The sequence below is a fragment of the Pundamilia nyererei genome, unplaced genomic scaffold, assembly GCF_000239375.1.
Source record: "Pundamilia nyererei isolate P.nyererei 1_Seehausen unplaced genomic scaffold, PunNye1.0 scaffold00018, whole genome shotgun sequence".
In the NCBI taxonomy this organism is placed as follows: domain Eukaryota; kingdom Metazoa; phylum Chordata; class Actinopteri; order Cichliformes; family Cichlidae; genus Pundamilia; species Pundamilia nyererei.
The window spans coordinates 3317741-3339530 of NW_005187419.1; the positions used below are offsets into that span (position 1 = coordinate 3317741).

A 21790-nucleotide genomic window follows, 5' to 3' on the forward strand; every position below is an offset into this window, starting at 1 on the left:
AGTTGAAGCTCTCCTTCGTTCCAAATGTTTTTGTAGTCAACAAAGCAACGTTCATAGACAGTGATGCACGAAAGGTGCAAGTGAATTGGAATATATTAGCAAATGTAAAAGTAACCTAAATGAAAAGTTTTTTTGGAAAGATTTTCTGTATATAAACTACTTGCTTATCAGCAGCTAAAGCTTAGCAGTGCAAATGAAAAATTTCTACTAAGTATTTGTTAATCTGTTACTTACAACTCAAGTTTTCCATGCAGGTTACATACACGTTAGGTATGAATGCAACATGTCAAGTGTTTTTCCTGCATGCACGTGAAAGGATCAAATTTAATAATCCCGAGCATGAAGAGAGAAAATTTAAAAAGACCAAAGTTTACTGCACTCAAAGCTTACATTTTTAGTTCTGTTTTGGGCTATGTGAATATTTTACATGCATTTATTAGATGATGAGATCTCTCTAATCTTAGAAATAAAACTGCACTTGTGGCTGAACCCCCCATAAAATGACATAACTCTGTTGCTAACACAGATCTCACCAAAGTTGTTCCTAATTGTCTTGTAGTTCGTTCTCATCTGGTGCTGGTCTATAGTCTTGTCCCCGATGTCCTTTGACAGCTCTTTAGTCTTGCCCATGGTGGTGGGCAAAACTAAAGAGTGAGAGGACTTAATGGGAAAAATTAACTCTGGGGACAAACTTTATTCACATTACAAATTGAAGTCAGGAGATGGCAATCTGTTTGCAGGTTATAGGGGATTAAATACTTATCTCACTTATTGACATGCAAAAATTTACAACTTTTATGCTATTTCCAGCTATTTCCTGGAAGGGCATGAAAACTACTTATATTTTTATTTATCATTTTTTCAAATGCATTTTCCTTACAAATGTGGCACAGTTTAGGGGGAAATAAACAGGCTTTCCAACTGTATAAAATATATTTCCAAGAAGCATTGTTATAACAAAGAAATAATATATCAAGCACAAGTCTCCCTACTTTTTTTAGTTTATAATGCAGCTTTATGTGAAATATTGCTTTGGATTCACTTTCCTTACTAGCTAACTTGGCACTCCAGCCAAGAAATCACTTCATACTCCAAAAAATGGTGAAAGTGGTAATAACTATGATGCAAAATTTAGGAATTTCTTCCTTCCCACCGTTTCCAAGTGCTCATTCATAGGAGATTTTCTTATTTTTGGGATTTTCTTCTTAACTCATTCACTGCAATTGACGTCTATAGCCGTCAATTGCAGTGAATGAGTCAATGGGTTTGACTCATTCACTGCCAGCCATTGGCAGTGAATGAGTTAATATTATAGAGCCTTTACAATATAAAACTCTTCTGAGATCGTTGTTGTTGTGAATTAGCACTTTATTATTGCTAAATCCTTTTATTGAGGCTAATTGCTAATTGCTTGTAAGATCTCTCTTACAAGCAATTTCATAAAGACAATTAATTATTAGTCAAAAATGTGTTTGTTTTTTTTGTTTTTTTTTGTGGGTGTCAGTTCTCAGCGTGTTTTCTGCAATAAAAGGGGGAATCACCAAAAGCATCATATTTTTCTGTGTCTGGTGAAACCACTGAGGGCTGGCAGTGAGACGGAGTTAATCACCTAAAGAACAACACATGCTGTGCAAAATAGTCAGACTTGATAAACAGGAACATTAAGACGTGCAAATGAAGCATTTTTCTTCATTATAGTTGTGTTATTCAAATATTACTGATTGGTAACGGGTCCAGTTTGCACTTAGTGGTGAATAGTGAGTGAGTATGACAGAGCACTGGAAGTAAGACAAGTGAAAGGACGGAGGGTGGTGATGTAGACCGTATCTGTGAGTAGGAATGGGTATCGTTTAGGTTTTATCCGATATCGGTGCCAAACCGGTACTTTTGAAACGGTGCCGGTGCTTAAACGGCGCTCGAACTGGTGCTCGAACCGGTGCTTAAAGAATAGAAAACACAAACTTTGTCCAAAAACCTCTCATGTTTAGCTTTAGCCTTTTTGGCCAGGGTGAAGGGAGTATCTGCCATCAAACAAGAAGACAGCCGCATGTAACTACGACGGTCTTTGCTAGTTCACCTTACATGCATTAATTAAAAAAAAAAACGCTATACGTCGCCAGGTGTTTCATCAGATTTGAGGTGTTACCTCCTTTGCACAGTATCACCTTAAAGCACTTGTTGCAGGCTGCTGAGTTTGCATCTTTTGCTGTGAAGTACAGCCAGACTTTTGACCGCTCACCTTGGGCATTTTTAATCTGTCGCTCTGCTTTAAAAGAACATACATACCTGGGCCCGCCTACTATCCTTGGAAAGGTAAAATGATTGGCTAGAATCCAAAGTGTATGACATCTCAGGAAAAAAAAGCACCAAAATGTGCCATAATGGCTCCGGATACCGGTACCCATCCCTATCTGTGAGTGAAATAGTCAAAGAGAAGTAAAAATGGGAATGACAGACTTTTGCAGGCCTAATTATCCTACTGCTTTAATTATACTTGTAGCGAGTATCACATTGAAACCCTACACCCACCCAGCTACTACCATAGACAAGTGCCCACTCTCACTTCCACATGAAAGCAGAGACTGAACAGAAGGCGATCCCTGCAGTCTGCGCTTGCAGCTCCCCCGCAGTGGATTCTGGGTCAGGTTGTATTCACCAGTGGAGCAGAGGGAAAGCCTCGACTGGCAGGGCACAAAACACTACAGAGCTGCTGGCTTTTTGAAGCAGGGAAATGAGAATTTGCCACTGCCTGAGCTTGCATCACCCCTGCTCTTCACCCACTCCCACGGTGGAGTGGGGAAGAGTTCAGACACACCATTTCACTCGGGCTTTGTCAGTGCAGACCGCAGCCCACGCTTTGTTCTTCAGTTTTGTGTGGATGTAGTCAGTTTGAATAGAGAATTACACAATGAAGAATGCGCAGTTATTTATTTGCATGTTGCTTTGCTGACATGCCATTGTAATACATGGGATTAAGGGACGAACATGACTACATGTGCATGCATTTGAGAAGCTGCCTCTGGCGAACGTTAGAGTGCCGTTTTCATCCTCATGACTCAGTTGAACAAAATGACACCTCAGGCTTCAACTTGTTACACAAGAGACTTGTGTGAGAACATAGGATGGTAATGACTTATCTTTTCTGCAAATAGGACTGTGCATATCATACTCTCATAGGTAATGCAGGTGTGCTCAGGGGAAATAAATCTGTATGGTGTACATGTCTAAACACTGATTAGTTGCTTGCAGAAGGGACAGTATCATCTCACAGAGGACCAGGTTGGAAAAATGAGATCTGAAAACGGCTCAAGTCTTGACAATAATCCAACATGTTGCTAGTATGCTGATTTATTTTTCTGACATGAGCATCTGCAGACTCGGACCAATATTTACAACCATCTCCTTTCTTGTCTTGAAACAGTTATGCCGGTTTGAAAGATTTTAAAAATTTAAATACACATTTTAAAAAGATGCACTTGGATCTTTGAACCCTGAACTAAAACTATTATGTACAGTACATTTTTGTGTTTGTTTCACCTCTACACTTATAGCATTGTTCAAAACTATCGATACAAAAATCAGAAATTCAAGTTTGTTTGTTTGGTTTTTTTTTACTTTCTGACAGGCACCGTTTAGAACTCAACAGGGGTCTTAATTGAATCTATCACTGTAATAAAAATATGTTGGCTTGTCACAAACATGATGGTGTGTCATGTGTCTGTAGGCTAATAAGAACTATGACATGCTCTAATTATCACTGCACTGCAAAGCTTTAGTTCATCTATTACAGTAGCAATGCCTGCTATCTAATATTGCTGCCAAGGGAGATGCTGACCCGGAGGCTTCTGTTTTTTTAAAAGCCCAAATATTAGCAAAAAAGCTTTTATTCTCTTCCAGTAATTGGCAGTTGGTGGCAGCGATGTGCAAAGAAAAAAAGAAAAGAAGTAACAACCCAAGAAAGGCAAGTATGAAGACTTGTAAGGTTGCAACTAAAGTATATACAACAAAGCCCTAAAAGTAAATGTGTCCTTTTAAAACTGTAGAATCTGAGGCCACATTGAGATTCTGTCATGACTTGATGTAAATAAAATAAATAAATCTATATTTGCACTACTCAAGCAATTAAGCACCATTGACACTCACATGAACTCTTTTATAGAAGCTGCCACATTTCCTTAAGCTTTCTTTCCACTAATGCATGACTTCAGAAGACACCCAGATAACTAATTCAACCTACAGCTGTTGTTCATCTGTTATTTCTCTCAAGTTTTCTGCAAAAGATTTCTTAGCACTGTGATAGTGAGAAATGTGACATTGAATGTAAGGGAAAGTGTCAGAAGATAAAGTGTTGTTTTGAGCCAAGAGAGGCATCAAATCATGACTAGAGTGAAACATGCAGTGCGTTGCACTATAAAGCACTTTACAAAAACTGGATCAGTTGCATCCAAAGCATGATTAGTCAGATAAAAAATGACTACATCATCATGAAATCGATACATAAAGCTTTGGAAAAGAGAGAACAGCAACTTCACTGCATGTAAAGCATTTGTTAAATACATATAGAAAGCTTTATATCTGCACAAGGATTAAGTAAAGCATGCCTAGTTTTCTGAGATGATCAGAAACAACCTCTAAACCACAAAAGAAGGAAATAAGGTCAAATGTTGTGATGGGCTAAGGAACACCAGTATTTCACAGCAGATGACGGGAAAAAAAGACTTATTACTGATGAGTCCCAGTTTGAGGATCATGGCATTAACAGAAATGTATTAGACTCACAGTAAACACTGTGTTTTACCGGTGTGTGGGTGCATACTCTGGAATTGAGCTACCTCTTTTTTCTGTAGTCATGCTCCACCTTTTTGGTAGTGTGGTTATGGAGAATGTTTTATACTCCAGCAGGATAAGTCTAAATACATGTCAGAGAATTGCGGAAGTAAACCTGAATACAAGACATGTCTGTCAAAAATGGACAGAATAAGTTCTACAGACATGATATTGTTTGTATTTCAGGTTCCTATTGAGGAAAAAGTTATTTAGTGACAATTATCTTTATTGCTTTAGTGCCCAGCTGTGGTTAGTATGCAGCACTTATCTAATGGAGTATGACTTTAGGTAGCCACCAAATAACTGAGGACTGTGCAGAAAAATATACTCATCAAACCCTTATTATTAGTGTTCATGATATATATGTATCTGTAATGCTGTTTGTTTTTGTTTGTTTTGTAGAAATTTTGTTTATAGTTTGTACACACCAGGTGAGGTAACTGTTGCACTTATTGATACTATCTGTATGTGTGAATGTCAGGAGGTTTTAGTATACAGTTATGTCTAAATTGGAAAAGCTGGGACCAAATTCTCCACTGGTTTTGAACATGTGACATAAACTGTGAATGAATTAATTGTGCATTTGTGCTTTCTTTCCTTGTGCTCGCTAGCTGCATAAAAGAGCTGTGATTGGCCCTGAGCCCTGAGAACCCTCCTTATTCAGCTTACCTCAGTTCCACTGCCAAATTGTGAGCCATAATACACTGAGAACGTTGAGCATTCCAGGCTTGCTTCGACAACGAGGTTTGTGAGGTTTTGAGGCAGTTTGTTTCCATGGATTCAGCTTAAATCACATTTGTTAGTCTGTAGTATTCTCAGGTGTTTGAACGCTGTTGTTTATTAGTGTATTATTATTATTATTATTATTATTATTATTATTTTTATTATTATTATTATTTTTATTAATGCTATAAAGTGTAAACCAAAGTTTAATACAGTTTTATGTTTACACTGAAAAGTGTACCAATCAAAGTATTAATCAAAAATGAATTGTATTATTTTATAATCAAAAATATTGACTAAATAATTCAAAAAAATGATTTACTAACTAATTTTTGAAGCATTTTTGTATTTGATCTCTCACGTCCCACTTTTGAATCACTCAATAGTTTAAGTAGTTTTGTGACTCATAAAAATAAATCAGATACTTGGAAAGGAGTGGAGGGTTCATTTTGCTTGAGCTTTTGTTCATCGACTCTCAGAGATACTAATGAAGGTTGCTGCACATGGGTGATTAACTCACAGCATCACAGCACCTTTGAGGTCTTTGTTCCAAAGAGTGAAGGAAAATGACTTTCATCGCTCTCTGTAGCCTCCTCAAGATTTCCTATTTATTTTTCAATCTTTTATCTACATTACAAACTCCTTCCACTCAATATCTGGTAGAGCTAGTATGTTTTTACCCGTTTTCTAAATGAAGCAAATGCACATAAAAAAATTCTTTAAGATTTTTTTTTTTTTTTGTATAGAGGAATGAGAGCATAGAGGGCAAAATCAATGCAGACATTAAATTGCAGACATTAGACATTATCTACAGAAAGTAGTAGTTTTGGTAGTGGGATGTCCCCTCTTATTAAACCAACCTTAAGGGAAATAATTAGTTGATTCCCTGCTGAATTAAGTTTGCTTACTTACATTGAAACAGTCTTTTAATGGTATTTTATTTTAAGCAATAGAGATGAAATATCAACCAAAAATCCAGAAAAAACATGCATAAAAGTTATAAATTGATTAGTAAGTGATTGAGCAATATAAGTATTTGACCTTCCACAACCCAGCCAGAGTTCTTGCTCCTACAGATGTGCTCAAAGGTTACTATTGATCTATTACAAATACTCCTGATATCAACTCATTATGCTGCAATTATTTAGAAATAGAAGAAATATAAACTAACTATCAGCTGCCCACAGTCTGGAGCTTAATGCTGAATTTTCAACAGAAAATTCAACTTATATTGTAATAGTAACAGTAGCTTTACCAAAGTTATACAGGTAGAGTTCACACATTTGCACTTTGGACTGTACAAATTATTAAATATATTTGTGCTCTACGTGTTTCCCTTCATATCCTTAGAGTGCTTTTTTTTTCTCTCACTGAACTTCAGTTATTGCATATCCTCTGAATTTCACTGGTTGTGAATATCAACCCCAGAGTTGTGGCTCTGACAGAGGTGAATCTAGGAGGGTACAGAGGTTGGTGGACTGCTGGAGAGACGTGCCCTGATAAATCACATCTGTTCTGGAGATGTGAGGCTGCCTGAACTGAAGCGTGACTGAGTGTTGAGGGGAGAACAGCTGATCAGGAGTGGGGGGGTTCAAATTCAAACTTTTGACTCCTCCTCCTCCACTTCATCTTCATTCCCTTGGGCATGTGTTCTTTTGTGTCTTTGCAAACAGGAAGCCACTGTAAGTACTTTTAAAGTGCATGCATGAGTAAATTCATCTCTTTTTCCAGAGTAGTAGCTGAGGTGAACAGATGGAGCATCAGGGAGTGTTACATAACGTCTAATATCGAGCATCATGAGGGTAAAAAAGTGGCTCAGGATAACTCGATGTGTGTGTGGCTTGGTGTGAAGTTTACTTTCAGCATTTTAACATAAAATCTACCACTCCAATAGACACGCTGTGAACTTTATGTGGTTCATGTTATACTTATCCATAGCAGCAACACAACACCTTCTCTTAGAGTCTGACCTGTTTATTAATGCTGGCTCGTGGCACCACAGGGAAACCATTTAATATCAATCTGAAGATCCGACCAAGGGCTCAGTCAGGTTGTCTTGGGGTGACCGTACCACTCGATTCCTTTTAGTGGACGTGGCAGAATCCGGTGTTAAACTCTGGCTTAATTATTGTACTGCACAGCTCCTTGGACCAGAAAGGCTAAATTAGCAGAAATACCTGCCTGTGGTGTCACATTAATTGTGAGGCGAACACTTGTCGCTATAAGAGATAATTTAAAAGAAATAATCTTTTTGAAATATGAAGAGCTATTTTAAAGTAAGAGGGGGCACTGTGCCTGAGGCTTTTGCAGACTCACGTGAGTTAAATGTGCCTGAACTCTGTAATGGTTCCTGCATGGATTGAATTTCTAATAAGGCTGCCGACAAAAACCTGGACTGTTTGTATTGTATTATATTGATATTATTTGACTTTCAGCTTGAACAGTTATTTAAATAACAAACACAGTTGGATCTCTGCAATGTCAGCATGAACTATCTGGCAAAAGAAAGCCAACAAACATGCAAAATATGGTGACTGTAGTCTTGTTTTTCTTTTTTTTCTTTTTTTTAATCAAATATGCAAAAAAAGTGTTCCAGGAATTTGAAGCTCCCACCTAAATGCTTTCTATAAAGGATATACAGCCGTAGAAGCAGCAGTAAGGTTCACTATAAGATAGCATTGTATTCTTCATAGTGACTGTGCAGTGGTGCTGTTTTTGCTGCGCGCTCAGCTGTGATAATTAAAAGACTCCCTCCCCTCGTGTCCCACCCCCAGAGTGCTCGCTGTTTCCTACACAACTCAAAGAACAACTTCTCTGCGTTACCTAACATCGAGACATCGAGGGCGGGAACACTCAAAAATCCTGCTTCAGACACTGAAATTAACTTTAATTAAAATTTAATTATTATTATCCTTATTATTATCACCAGCCTCTTCTGCTGAAGGGGAGTAATTTCACCTCACAAAAGCAAGTTAGTAGCTTCAGGATTTGTAATCATGAAGCGAAGACTCGTGACTGAAAAATATGACTAGCAGGAACATTCCACCAAAAGGTTTAACAAGAAGTTATATTAAAGTTTGCCTCTTTATTATTTAAAAAGTAATTTCCAATATAATATTTACTTCACAGTATATATTTTTAAGCCTTAGCTTGAACAACTTTACATATCTGAAAAGTTGTTCAAGTATCTCAAAGGAAAGGAAAAGCATCAATTATGGTTTCCACTCGAACATATTATCTGTCTGTTGGAGTTGCATAAATACGGTTTCTTACGCGGTCTTTTTGGCACACAGAGAATTAATGTAACCATAAAACGTCCTCTTATTTGGAATACAGTTCATTTAGATTATTAAACTAATGGGAGATTTTTTTTTCTTCTCTTATGATAGTTAACTCTGGTTTAATATGATACACAGGAGATTTCATAAATAATGATTATTTGTAATGGATTGAGAACATTTTAGGAATAAGCTGACTGGAAAGTGTGCACTACATCTTATGGACATTTTTTCTTGTCTTCATCCTGACTCTGCCTGTTTTCTACAACTGGGGCCTCAACTGGTTTTGTTTCCAAATGAGAATTCATATATTCATGCTAACTGGAAAAGCAGATACGAGAGCATGTAGCTATGAATATTATTTAACATGTTAGAGTCATGCTTATTCCCATGAGCTTCCATAAACAACCGACTGAATTAAGTAGCTATATGGTTATTGACAGTAAATCTGTTTGCTGAAATGAAAATGTGGACGCCTGCTCGTTTAAGTGCATATCACCTTTGGGGAAATAAGAGAAATAAAAGCAAAGACAAGGATGAGGATATTTTGGAGTGAGTTAAAGGCAGACAGTAAAGGTAACAGTTAGTGACAGAAAGGCAGGGAAGAACATTTGTCAGACTGCAGGGTTTCCTCTGAGGGAGGTCACTAACCCTGGCGTTTACCTCTGTGCAGCTTGATGTCATTTGCATGTTCACACGTTCGCATGTCAATTATCAGACCTCTAACAGCGCTGTCACATGTCGACTGTGGTTTATGTCTACCCTCCCTCTGAGGAGAAAGACGAGACGGTAGGAGGAGTACAGAGGTGGTGCAAACTAGAATGATTAAAGATTTGTATTTTCTAATTATGTTTTTGTTTTATATCAGTTTCAGTGTGCTTTATTATTCTTATGGCATCTTATTAAAGGTATCTTTAGTGACACCTACTTAAGACAAACATTTTTGGCTAATATGGATACACATATTGTTAAAACAATAGTTTAATAATCTTTCATCCCTTCATCTCACTGTGGGTTTGTGATTTTTGTGGGTTTTTTTTTTTCTTTAAAGGGAAATCGGCACCTGCAGGACTGGTGATGTGTTCATTGTCCACAGGATACTTATCCAGGCTTCATTTACACTGTAGATGAAATGATGGCGTCCCGCTGACTGATGACTGGCTGCACAGTCTGGGTAATAAAACCAGTTTACCCATCACACCGATTTTCTGTGCAATACATATTTCCTCCAGGTGTAAGCAGTGGCTGCCTTGGAAAAGCAAATGCATATTGATGCATGCAGAATGATTTCATTCTTAATGACTTTTCTGCTTCATTCTTCTGCTTTGATTGAGCTACAAAAAAATCAATATACACCAGCAGCCTTCCTCCTTTCATATCATTGCAATTTGTCTTTACAAAATACATCCACACATGCTTAACAGACAAATACATAATGTAGCACTTATTCCCACAGTGATTTCAGCTATTCATGGTGACTCATGCTCGCCACAGTAATGAGTGAGACACCTCATAAAAAGGATGAGAAAAGCATGCAGGCCTTTCAGCCGTCCTCTGGCTCATCCTCTCATTGCCTGTTCCACGGATATTTCAGCAGTGATGTTTCAGCCCTCCACTTTAATGCTTTTGTTGATGGCAGCTGAGCGTTTGTGACACACACCTGAAGATACAGGCTAGCAGTCATATCAAATGTCAGGACTGGGGAAATAGTTTAAGCATAAGCCGCTCCTTCAAACCGCATCTCTGCTCTGTCCTTTTGATCTTCTCGGATTATCAGTGATGTCTCCCGGTTGGTCTGCATCAACGACAGCCTGTTGGTTGCTGATCTGATTTTTAGTGCACGGTTGAAAGGAAGCCTGTAGGAAAGCATTGAGTTCCTGTTTGAGTTTTGGATGAAAGCCCACATGACAGGCTCACAGTGTCTTGTGTGTTGTTGTCCATAGGTGGGCAGTGTTAGAGAGGTAATAAAAGGTAGATCCAACCCACTTCTCCCCCCCTCAGAGGGATAAGCAATCTGATTTTGCTGCAGTTTTTCCTGGAAGATCCGTCTCTAAACCGGAGCATCCAGGCAAGAGGCCAGAGACTCAGGTGCTCAGTGCTCTGCCTGTGTGTCACTTTGACATGAATGTACTGTTTCTGACTGTGTGTTGCCCTGGATGTGTAGTTATATGAGTGTAGTTTTGAATCGTACTTTGGAAACCGTATTGTTTTCTGCAGGGCTGTGCAACTTAAAAGGTTGTAAACCACAGCACCTGCACCACATGCTGTCAGTCAGGAGTGTGCTTTTTGTTGTGGTGTCTGCATAAAAGCTTTTACATGTGCACTTCAGCTGCCAGCTTCACTTGTGAGTGAACTGTCCCAGTGAGGAGGTTATTTCTCAGGGGATTCCGACTCTGACAGTGGGTTGCTCTTGCAAGCTGAGCCCAAGAACCCATGGGACAGAGAGAGACTGTTTTTAAAGTCTCCCCAGGCTCCATAACATAAAGTAGTGTTTAGGATAGTTTCTAAAGAAAGAGGTTATGATTGAATCAGGGTTTGTGGTATATCTGCAGAAAGCAGAATCAAGGGGAAAAACAGCTGAGAGCCATATTACAGAGAAATTGTAGCAGAGATTTTGGGTGGTGTCCAAAATTTGGGGATATTGGTTTCTACTTCCCCTCCAGTGCAATAGAGATAAAGGAACAAAACTGAAATTATTACCTCTTTCAATAAACCCAATAATCCCAAAGTGGAAGATTTTAGGGAATAATTTGAGTTAGAGCATTTATCTCTGTTAAATTTAGCTAAAGGCATGTATGAATGAACAATGGTAAAAGTTTGCACCGCTATGCAAAAGTCTTGAACCACACCTCAATTCTTTGCTTAGCTGGGAAAATTGGAAATGGATGCAATGCTATATTGAAACGTGCACAAATATGAATGGAAATACAGTATATATATTTCAAACAGAGTTTGTACAGTTCTAACAAGCTTGAAATTCAATTCGGATGTACCCTTCTTCCAGGCCCAACCGACTCTACATTTATTAAGCCTTTTTTAACATGTTTTAATGCTTTGTATCTTGTTCTATTTAATCTCAACACCCCCTAAAAACAGTCAGTCGGCCTCCCTCTGTTTTTATTACCACTGTTCATTTTAAAGCTGTTTTTAAAACCTTGCGATGTAACTACAGTCCAGCCCATGCAGCAGTATATTAAAGACTAACCTTATATTGCAGTTGTTCTCCTGACTGAAGTTTGGTCCGTTTACAGCATCCTGCCATGCAATGGCATTTGTCCCTGACCATCGTTTACCCTCATGTTAACTTTTATCAAGTGGAAAAAAGTTAGCGTCCGTCCTCCAGCTTCTCTGTGTTTATGTTATGCTAACATAGCTGTGTCGCTAGCGATCATATAGCACTTCATTATATTCCAGCTAGTCCAACTTCAGTAACCCTAAAACGTCACTGGTGTTTACTTTCCTGTTTTCATTTATGTTGGAAGTTATAGCAGAGCTGTACGTTTAAATTTTTTCAGAAATCTCTCAGTCAGTACATTATCTATTATCTTTAGATAGAAGTTAGCTCGCTAGTTTCCAACTGTTAAATTTCATAAATTCTGTTTTCATGGATGCCTGGATGTTAAACTTAATTGTTAAACCTGGTAGAGCAGCCACACTGATCATTATATTGCAGATGAAAGAAATTAGACAGTTTCTCTAGCTTGCAGTGTTAGTTTGACTTCGGGACCTGCAGTGGGGTTTGGGCCCAGACATGGCTAATGACATCAGACTTAAAGACCGGATATTGAGTATGACTACCTTTATTCTTCTACAATGCCAGGACTCAATTAGGCAAGCTTTAAACAATAGTTCTCCAGGACAATAAAAGAGTATTTCAGTATGCCATGCATCTTTTAATTGGAAGTATTTTTTTTGTGTTATATTATATCTGTGTGAAATATACCTGATGATAGTGTTACAAATCGGCATGCTAGTGTTCTAGGGTTAGGGCCCTGGTAAGGCCAATCCAGGACTGATAGTGTTCCACTGAGTGTGTTGTTATCTGGGTATTCTTTTAATGTACTGGCGATGTATTTGGCATCATTGTTTTGTTGGAAAATGAAGCTATTGCCAATCTGATACTTTATAGCATGATGGATCAGAATCTGACATTACTTCATTCATATTTCCATCAATTTTTACCAGATCTCTAATAACACTGGCTGAAATGCAGCCTAGTGTTTTGGGATGCGTGTTAAGCCATTTACCCTGCTGTGTCTGGCTGTGCAGGTGCTCAAAGGTTATCATAGCACTGTTGGCCCATCCTCGCCTTTGTTGCTCATTCGCTGCGAGTCATCTCTGCATTCCCTATAGTCTGTTTATTGTGGTTTAAAGCTTAGTTCCAAGTCGCATGCTCAGATCTGTGCGCCACATAAATCCTTTGATGATCTTGCGTTTGGATGTCCGCTGCACAAACATTGCTCTGCTCTGCCAAGCCTGTCATTCTGTTTAAGCTGCAGTGCTGTTTATGAGAGAGAGAAATTTACCGCAATAATTGGACTTGAGGATGGGGATTTATAAATATTACAATGTGCTGAATCTTTACCAATAACTGGTACTGCTATTTGCTGTCATGACCCCCCCAAGCTAGGAAAGATTAAAGATTGATCCTCTCCAAGTGTACTGTAACAAAAAAAAAAACTCTCTGTGACATCTCTGTGCTGCTGTGGTTGATCAAGACAAGATTTACAAATATTATATGGGGAAAGAAAAAAACCCGCTCAGACACAGGACATTAACTGAGTTGGCAGCCCAAACAAGCATCAGCTTGGTGTTTGGATTTTCAAAGCAATTATCTGATTTACTTCCAAGCATCTGAGCCAGGTTTATACAACTCTGAATCTTCACAGGCAGGCACTACAATCCTGTACGCACGTTGACAAACAGCTCAGTATCAAGTATAAAGTAGACACATTTGTAGTAATATATAAATTGTATATCACTGACGTTTCTGTGCATTTCTCTGATGTCCAGTTCATGGAGATTTACAGCACAAACAGTGCAGACCTTTCAAATTTTCATATTTCTAATCCTTAAAAAAAACAAACAAAAAAAAAACCCCAAAAGAAAATCACTCAAAAGCATGAAATAACATAATAGTGGAAATTTATCAGCCATTCCTCAGGTTTGCTTCTGCTCATCAAATAACTTTTTCCCTCTGTAAATCCTAGTCTGTTCTGCATTAACATTTTTAAATTCAATGCAAAGAGCCAACCAATTTATTTCAGTTATTTACTTATAAACAATTTCGAATACGTTCAGTGGCAAGTAAAGTTTGGTTTCTAATTCATGTTAATTATTTTAGTCAATTTCCTGCGGTGGCCCCGAGAGGCCAAACGGACTACAACTTAAGAAAACACCAGCAATAAGAAAACCACTGCAAAAGCAAACAAAACACAACGGAAATAGGAAAAACGAAAGTGGAAATGGGGGAAAAAAACAGATTTCCAAAAGCACAAGGGAAATGTTTCTGGGGAGACAATAACCCAACGGACCAGTTGCAGTAACTAAAATATGCTCAGAATTGCGCTGGGAGACACTTAAAAGAAGTGGAGGATCTATCGGTTTTATGAGGAAAGAAAAGATGAGAGGTAAGTGTGTTAGCCTAACTATTAGCCTAAAAATCCGTCATCAGTATTATATGAATAATGAGATTAAAACACACTTACCTAGCATATTTTGGTTCCTGCAACTGGTCCGTCGGGTTATTGTTTCCCCAGAAACACTTCCTTTGTGCTTTTGGAAATCTGTTTTTTCCTATTTCCGTTTCTGTTTTTCCTATTTCCGTTGTGTTTTGTGTGCTTTTGCAGCGTTTTTCTTATTGTTGGTGTTTTCTTAAGTTGCAGTCCGTTTGGCCTCTCAGGGCTACTGTAATTTTCTCTTAGACTACATCACTATAACTACTACTCTTTAGACAGCAGGTCTAATATCTGAAACATTAGATTTACTTTGTCATAATCTTCTTTCGGTCGGTGGCTTTAGAAGTCACCAAATGGGATCACATGCCTCCGCACCTAACCCTCTGCATATCCTCCTTCACTAAGTGCATGAATCGTCTCTGTGGTCTTTGTCTTTTTCTCCTGCCTGGCAGCGCCATATTCAACATCATTTGCTGGGGTTAAACTGGGTCAGAATGATCTGGAATAGCCTTCAGTTAATAAGTAATTAAATGTGATAGGTTGATACAGGTTACTCTTAAATTAGTTAATTTTGTGTGTGGGTGAGTGTGGGTGTGACTAAGTGAACGTGCGCTGCAGCTTGTCATTGCTTCCAGTGAGGGCATAGATATATTTGCTCAGTAATAAGAAAATAAAGATGTCCCACAGCTGCTAACGGATTCAGCTCATCTTTTCTCCTTCTCATCTTGTGATGTGTTTTTTGGTGTTAAAATATGAAGTGCCAGGTAATTTCAAAGCGTTCAATTTCAGCTCAACAACCAAACACCGAAACTGTCTGTGAGCTAAATGTATCGTTGCTGTATTTCCCAGGGAGAGAAAAATGGTAATGAAGAGAGGACAGGAGTGGAAGACCAGAGTGCCTCTCTAACTTTGTCTCCATACTGCTCGACCTGAGCTGTCCCTGTGATACACTGCTTTCTAATCTTCTCCATTCTGGTCACTTCCTATGAAAATTAGCTTAACTTCAATTCTGCCACCTCCATCTTCACCTCCTTTTTGTCAGTGCCACTGTCTCCAAACCAGACATCATAGCAGGTCTCATTACCATCTTATAAATCTCTCCTTTCACTCTTAGTGCTGTCCTTCATTCACAGATACCTCCTGACACTCATCTCCACTCTTTTCCCACCTCTCTTGTGCACTGTCTGTTACTTTTAGATAACTGACCCTAGCTATTTTAACTCTCCCACCTTCACTACCTCACTGTTACACCTGCTTCCATGTCCATTTTCAACTTCTTTCCTTAGAACCTAAACATAGGTAAACCTGCTTAACTGAAGAGTGATCGATGTAATTGAAAGATCTAATTTGAGACAGAAGTCAAGATTCCAGTCCATTTAAATTGAATTGTAATTAATATTATTTCATAATAAAATCATATTTTTGAACATTTTATTAACTTTTTAAAAATTTTAAATAATGTATAGAATTAAAATACTTTTGAAATGTTTTTATCGTGATAATAGTAATAATAAATTATAAATATGTTTTATAACTTTTATTAAAAATATAGAAAGAACAGATTTTTTCTATTTATTGTTATTAATAATTATATAATGCCAGACTCTTATTTTCATGTTGATGATAATGATGATGTGTTTGCTGGTTTATAGCTCTTTTTTTTGTTTGTTTGTTGTTGCTATCATAACGTTTCTTCTTTATTTATTGATTTATTTATCATAAAGAGCTGATCAGCTGTTATAGCTAGAAAAGAACAAAGAGTTAAAATGATGAGAAATGGTCTTCTAATCTCATCTTAATGTGACATGAACTGTTGATCATTGAATTGTATGGTACGGGCACCCTGCATAGTTTCCTTGTCTTGCTTGGGTGTTGCACTGTGAGGATTTGGATGTTAATGCACTGGTAATACTTATTTGTCGATATTCAGTATTATATTACTGTAATACAACAGTTTCAATTTTTGTGTACTTTTAGGCACAATGTGGCACCATTGCTTAAACAGTTTCTGAGCTTTGTGCGTCATCCTCCGCTGATCCCAATAAACATTTTCGACTTTCGCAGCTTTTCAAATTAAAGCAAATCTTTGCAAAAACTGTGCAGAAAGCATGCTCAGCAAAAATATTATCTATTTGCTCTGAATGTTGAATTGTTATCTTTTCGTTGATGGATGATGAGGAAATCTGTTTGCGACATAGTATTTAAATGCTATTCATATTTTCTTCATGATTATTGGTGTGAGAGCAGGCTGCTGCCTTAAGACAAAACTCTCACAGGGACGATCACAGTGTGATGGGTCTGACTGACTCCTCAGAGCTGAACCGTGGCTTTGCTCTGTGACAGGACCAAGAGAAATGGAGGAAGCAAGTTTCTGTGGCAGATGCTGGGCTGTCTCATATTGTCTCACATGGGACTTAACACATTTAGTACCCCATGGGGCTCAACAAAAAAAATAATGGCCTCTCTATAAAAACACAGGCGCATCCCTCAGCTGTTCGATAGGAAGCAGTTTTGTTTTTATTTTTTGTGTTTGGTATATTTTAAGACGGATCCCCGTCGTGCCCTCCTGGTGCCCCCTGAGGCTGACTGCACACCACAGATTGCTTTCTGCTGGCTCTCTGGATACTGTTAGACTGGAAGAGCCTGTGAGCAGTGCCTGTTCCAGCCTTTTCCACCCTGCCGTCTCTTCTCCCGCTTTATGGTGAAGCTGCCCTGACCAGCTGGTGGAGCTGGGTAGCTGCAGGCTGCCTTGGACTCCGATCAAGTATTGATGTCTGGCTTTTTGTGCTGGCTGACTCACCAAAGACGAGCTCTATGAGACAGAGAGAGAGAGAGAAGCATTCTGGAGAGGATGGTGGTTCAAAGGAAGTTTGCATAAAAATTAAAGAGCTAATTGCAGTGTCTTGTGCCAAGATTTCTTACATGCATATTTAAATAGAAACTTTTACCTAACTTATTGAAATACACCCAAGTCCGTGATATACTCGAACCATTCACTTACTTCAGATTTGATCTTCAATGTATTTGTAACATGCGTGACAAATTTTCTCTTTTTGAAAGATATACCAGCAGAAGAAAACTGCACGAAATCGCTTACTGTGTATGCCTGTGTTTACCCGCTAATATGTCCAGGCTCATCAGCGGCGGGTGCTTTGGCAAAGGAGTGTGCGAAAACTAATCATGGTTGCTGACCTTTTCGAGTTCCATCATGCTGTGCATGGATAATCTGTAGGCAGGCTGTTGTCAGTGTGCATGGGTCAGACGAGGAGGCTAAGGTTCCAGAACTGTTGGTTGTTGGTTTTCTTTACTAACAGTAACATAATAAACTTATAAAGCATAATTGTTTGTGTTAGTTTGCTCTCAGAAAAAGTAAATTAAAAAGACAGTGATCCTATTTCAGAATACTGACCTTTAAAAAGTGCAGACTGAGCTAAATTGCAGCACTAATAATCCTGAAAAAAAGGTTATTTTTACAGAGTTCCCTCTGCGTTGACAAAAGATGTACATAAGAAACTTTTAAAACTCTTTAAATGTAATCCACATTACACTAGTGGTACACCATGGTGTTTACTGCCAAGTGGCAAACCATCGGGACTAAAAATGAAGCCAATGCAAAAGTGTCTACTCCTCCAATAGCCACGTCAGGCTGCCCCTAGAAGCAAGTTAATCCCCATAGGCTCACATGTTAAAGTGCAAAACTTAAACAATGAAACTACAGTAACATGTTTGCATCCCGGTTCAAAAAATGGTTATAGTCTGTAGCTTGCTTACCCTCTCATTACACCAATGTTTAATTCTTCCCTTTGGATTTGGCTTAAAGTTATTGACCTACGTGCAGTTGGTGCCTTTTGTAGAAGTTTTACTACAGTTATCTATGATAACAGTCGTGGGAGATATGTGTTCCAGTTTTTGGTATTGCACCAATTTATTAGTCTGTTACTTTGTGTTTTTGAGTAACAGACTATTAGTTATGTCACAGTAGCTAAATCCTGTATATACAGTTGACGGTTTCCAGTGAAGTCCAGAATGGACCAAACAAACATTGGCTCTAAAAGGGGGAAAAATGGAAAAGAATACAAATGGTTACAATTAGCAGTTTTACCTTTGTGCTGGTCCTTTTCATTACAGACTAAACTTACATTCACAATGCAAAATATCTCCTTTTTTGTGGAACCAAACTAGAGCTTTACAAACTGTTTAATGTTCTTCTGTTTGAAGTGAAACAGTGTTGCTGACTTAGTAGATTGATGAGTTGATGCTCGCTGGTTTGTATAGTTTGCTAATGACATCAAACCTAATGTAAAAACTAATTCTCTTTAAACTTCTTCAAGCATTTTTGTTTTTGTGGTGTCTCCCCACTTTGCTCCTGTGAAATTTTCAGCAAATAACTTGCCAAAACAAAAAGATAAAGAACGTTTCTAATTTTCTGTGGACAATGTAATTTAATATGATGTAATATATGATATTGTTGTCTCCTGAGCAACTATGCCATGCTGTTTTAAGTTGCTACCACAACTTTATATAATCTGAACTTTAAAAAAAAAAAAGCCTACAGCTTACATAATCGAGCCATCATTCTGCCATTTTCATAACAATTTGTTTTGCTTTGTTTGTATAGAAATTAAAACACTTTCATTTTTTTCACGTTTCTTTTTTCATTTTTTCTTTTCCCATATCTTTCACTTTCTTGTGCAGACTCCTGCATATGTTTACCTGTCTTTTTTCTTTAGTGTGATACAAGTTTCTGCATTTTATTGAGAAATGTTAACGTGTTTCACTCTGGCAGACCTATATTTACATCCTGCTTTGTATCTCCTCATGTCGTACTGATGGTGTTTTTGTACCTGCTGCAATTTAAATGGTTTCACTTTCGTCCCTTTCACCCCATTTGCTCAATTCTTCTACTACACCATATATTTTCTTTTCTGCCATCACTTGTGGAGTAGACACCCAGCTTCCTCAAGGAATCATTACACATTCTTTCAAGCTTGGCACAACAACAAAAAATAAAATCTCAGGCTTCTTTACAACCATCTAAACAGAATGAATTCATAGGTGTCTGCTCTTATACAAATGCCTCTTTGCAGTGTTTGATGTAAAAATTAAACTTATTGCAATTTCATAACATTCATGTCATTATAGTACAGTTAAATTGTTTAGAATATATTTGATTGCCGGAATCTACAACTTTTTTCTTTTTCATTAGTTCAAGGAAAAGTCTTTATCTGTAAAAACCACTAAAATCAGTGAGACTACACCTATACAGTCATATGAAAAATTACCAACTTGCAGACTGCTACAGGGTTTAAGAGGTTAAGTCAGATACAACTTAACCTAATAATGAATAAGACTGACCACTTCTAACAGAAGTTTTTGTCATTTTACTGGTTTGGAGAACTCGGTTGTGTTTTAACTCAAACTAATTAAAACACTATTGCAGAACCTCGAGAGCTGAGCATAAACAAATGCTTTCAAATCTCAATGAGCAGAACAACGTTGTAAAGAGGGGGTCAAAATTTCTCTGTAATAAAGTAAGGGCCTGATAATGTCACACAGATCAATGTATTGTTGCTAAATGTGGTTCGACAAGCTACTGAGTCAGGTGGTGTACTGACTGCATCAGTTTTAAAGATTTATTGGTTTCTTTTCTCATTTAATATTATCCTTACTGAGTCAACACACATATAGACAGGATTATTTTTATAGACGCAAGGGTGAAAAGGTAATGTGTTTGTGGTGTCCGATATCAGCCTGCTTTTGTATAATTTCTTTAGGGAAGTAACCAGATGATATTGTGCGTGTATCGCCTCCTCATGTCAGTGATGAATCAACTTGAGATGCAGACGGACACATGCTATGTTTTGCGGTAAAAACATAAATCACTGTATCATATTCTCAGCTCAGAGACCACAAATGTGTGTATTACTTGAAGGCTACACTGAGGGTTTAAATGCCTTTTAGTTCCTGTCTGTTACCTGGAAAGTAGAAGTGCACCTCTGCCACACACAAACACAGGATGGATGAAAAGTGTGTGCTCGAACTTGAAAAGTGAAAGCCTTTTACTTCAGTCTTCATTGCAACATTTATTTGAAATATTTATTTCCAAATGTGATGAATCTATATGAAATTGTCTTAATATATGAAGGCTGCAAAACAGTTTTTGATGTTAGTAATAAGCTGTACTGTGGTTAGCTGGATGAACTCGAACTAGCGACCTTTTACTTAACTTGAAGTGAAGCGAAAAAGTAGTACTGTACTTGAAGTGGTACTGTAAGCTGGATTTTGTTATTTTAAGAAGGGGCTTAGGGTAGCTAATGTACTTTAGGCCCGCTGGCCTGAGCTTCATATTTACCACATATGATAGTAGAGTGGTTTCCATCTTCATAGCTTTGAAATGTGTCCCAAAATGTTCCTTTACTTTGTTACATCATCAGAGAGTAAAAACTGTGCTCTCTTTGTGAGCATCTTACAGACATTTCCCACATTTCCTATTTCACCTTTACTGTAGGCACTGTCTTAGTTTATGAGCATCCACAAAAGCTCGAGTTTTCTTTGATGGGCCGAATATTGTTTCATTGAAATCCGCAGATAAAACATGTCTGCCTTTGGTAATGTTTATGCTAATACAGGATAAGCTGCAACTGTACTCGACGCTTTCTAAATCTTGAAGTCTACATTAAAACCCTTCCACGTGGCTGCTTTTTTTTTTTTTTTTTTTTTTTTAAACAAAAAGATGGGACAAATCATCCCCTTTGTGCTTTAGGTGGTGACTCACACTGTGAAAAGTGATCAAAAAAAAGGTTCAACCAGGAACGAAGACACAGAGAGGCAGATACTTCTGCGTCAGATAGATTTCGGGAATTCTCTGTGAGGCTTTTATGTTGTTTAAACTCCATGCTGGGTGTAAATTTTCCACTACTGCTGCACAAATAATCCCCAGGGTTGCAATAATTAAACCAGCAGGGGAGAGTGAAAGAGGATCAGTGTTTCCTATGTGGCAACAGAAGCATCCCCTCTGTTGTCAGACTGGCTGACCACAGCAGTCAGGAGCTTATTGACAACATTTATGGCTTCACGTTACTTAGTGCTGTGCAAAAGGCATCTTGTTATTGTGTAGTTTTACGTGTAATTTCTAAGAAACACTTCAGTTGTGTACATGTAATGTGTGCACCTGTTTGTGATCAGGTTATTGGAGGTTATATTTGAATAAAAGAATCATTCTGTGTTTCCAAACAGACCGAGAATGTGAAATCTCTGCATTATTATTGTAAGCATAACAATGTA

General features: G+C 37.9%; 1 long non-coding RNA gene across 2 annotated transcripts in view; it reads left to right on the plus strand.

Annotated features, from left to right (window-relative positions):
* Window positions 1-21790, plus strand: part of LOC102209041 (uncharacterized) — a 56165-nt gene that overhangs the window by 14153 nt on the left and 20222 nt on the right. The window contains exon 3 of one of the 2 annotated variants that reach the window (XR_001290294.1): window positions 3898-3957. The exons of the other annotated variant lie outside the window; for it this stretch is intronic. This is a non-coding gene — a long non-coding RNA (uncharacterized LOC102209041). Of the gene's footprint in view, window positions 1-3897; window positions 3958-21790 lie in introns of those variants that run through there. 2 annotated transcript variants of the gene reach the window in all.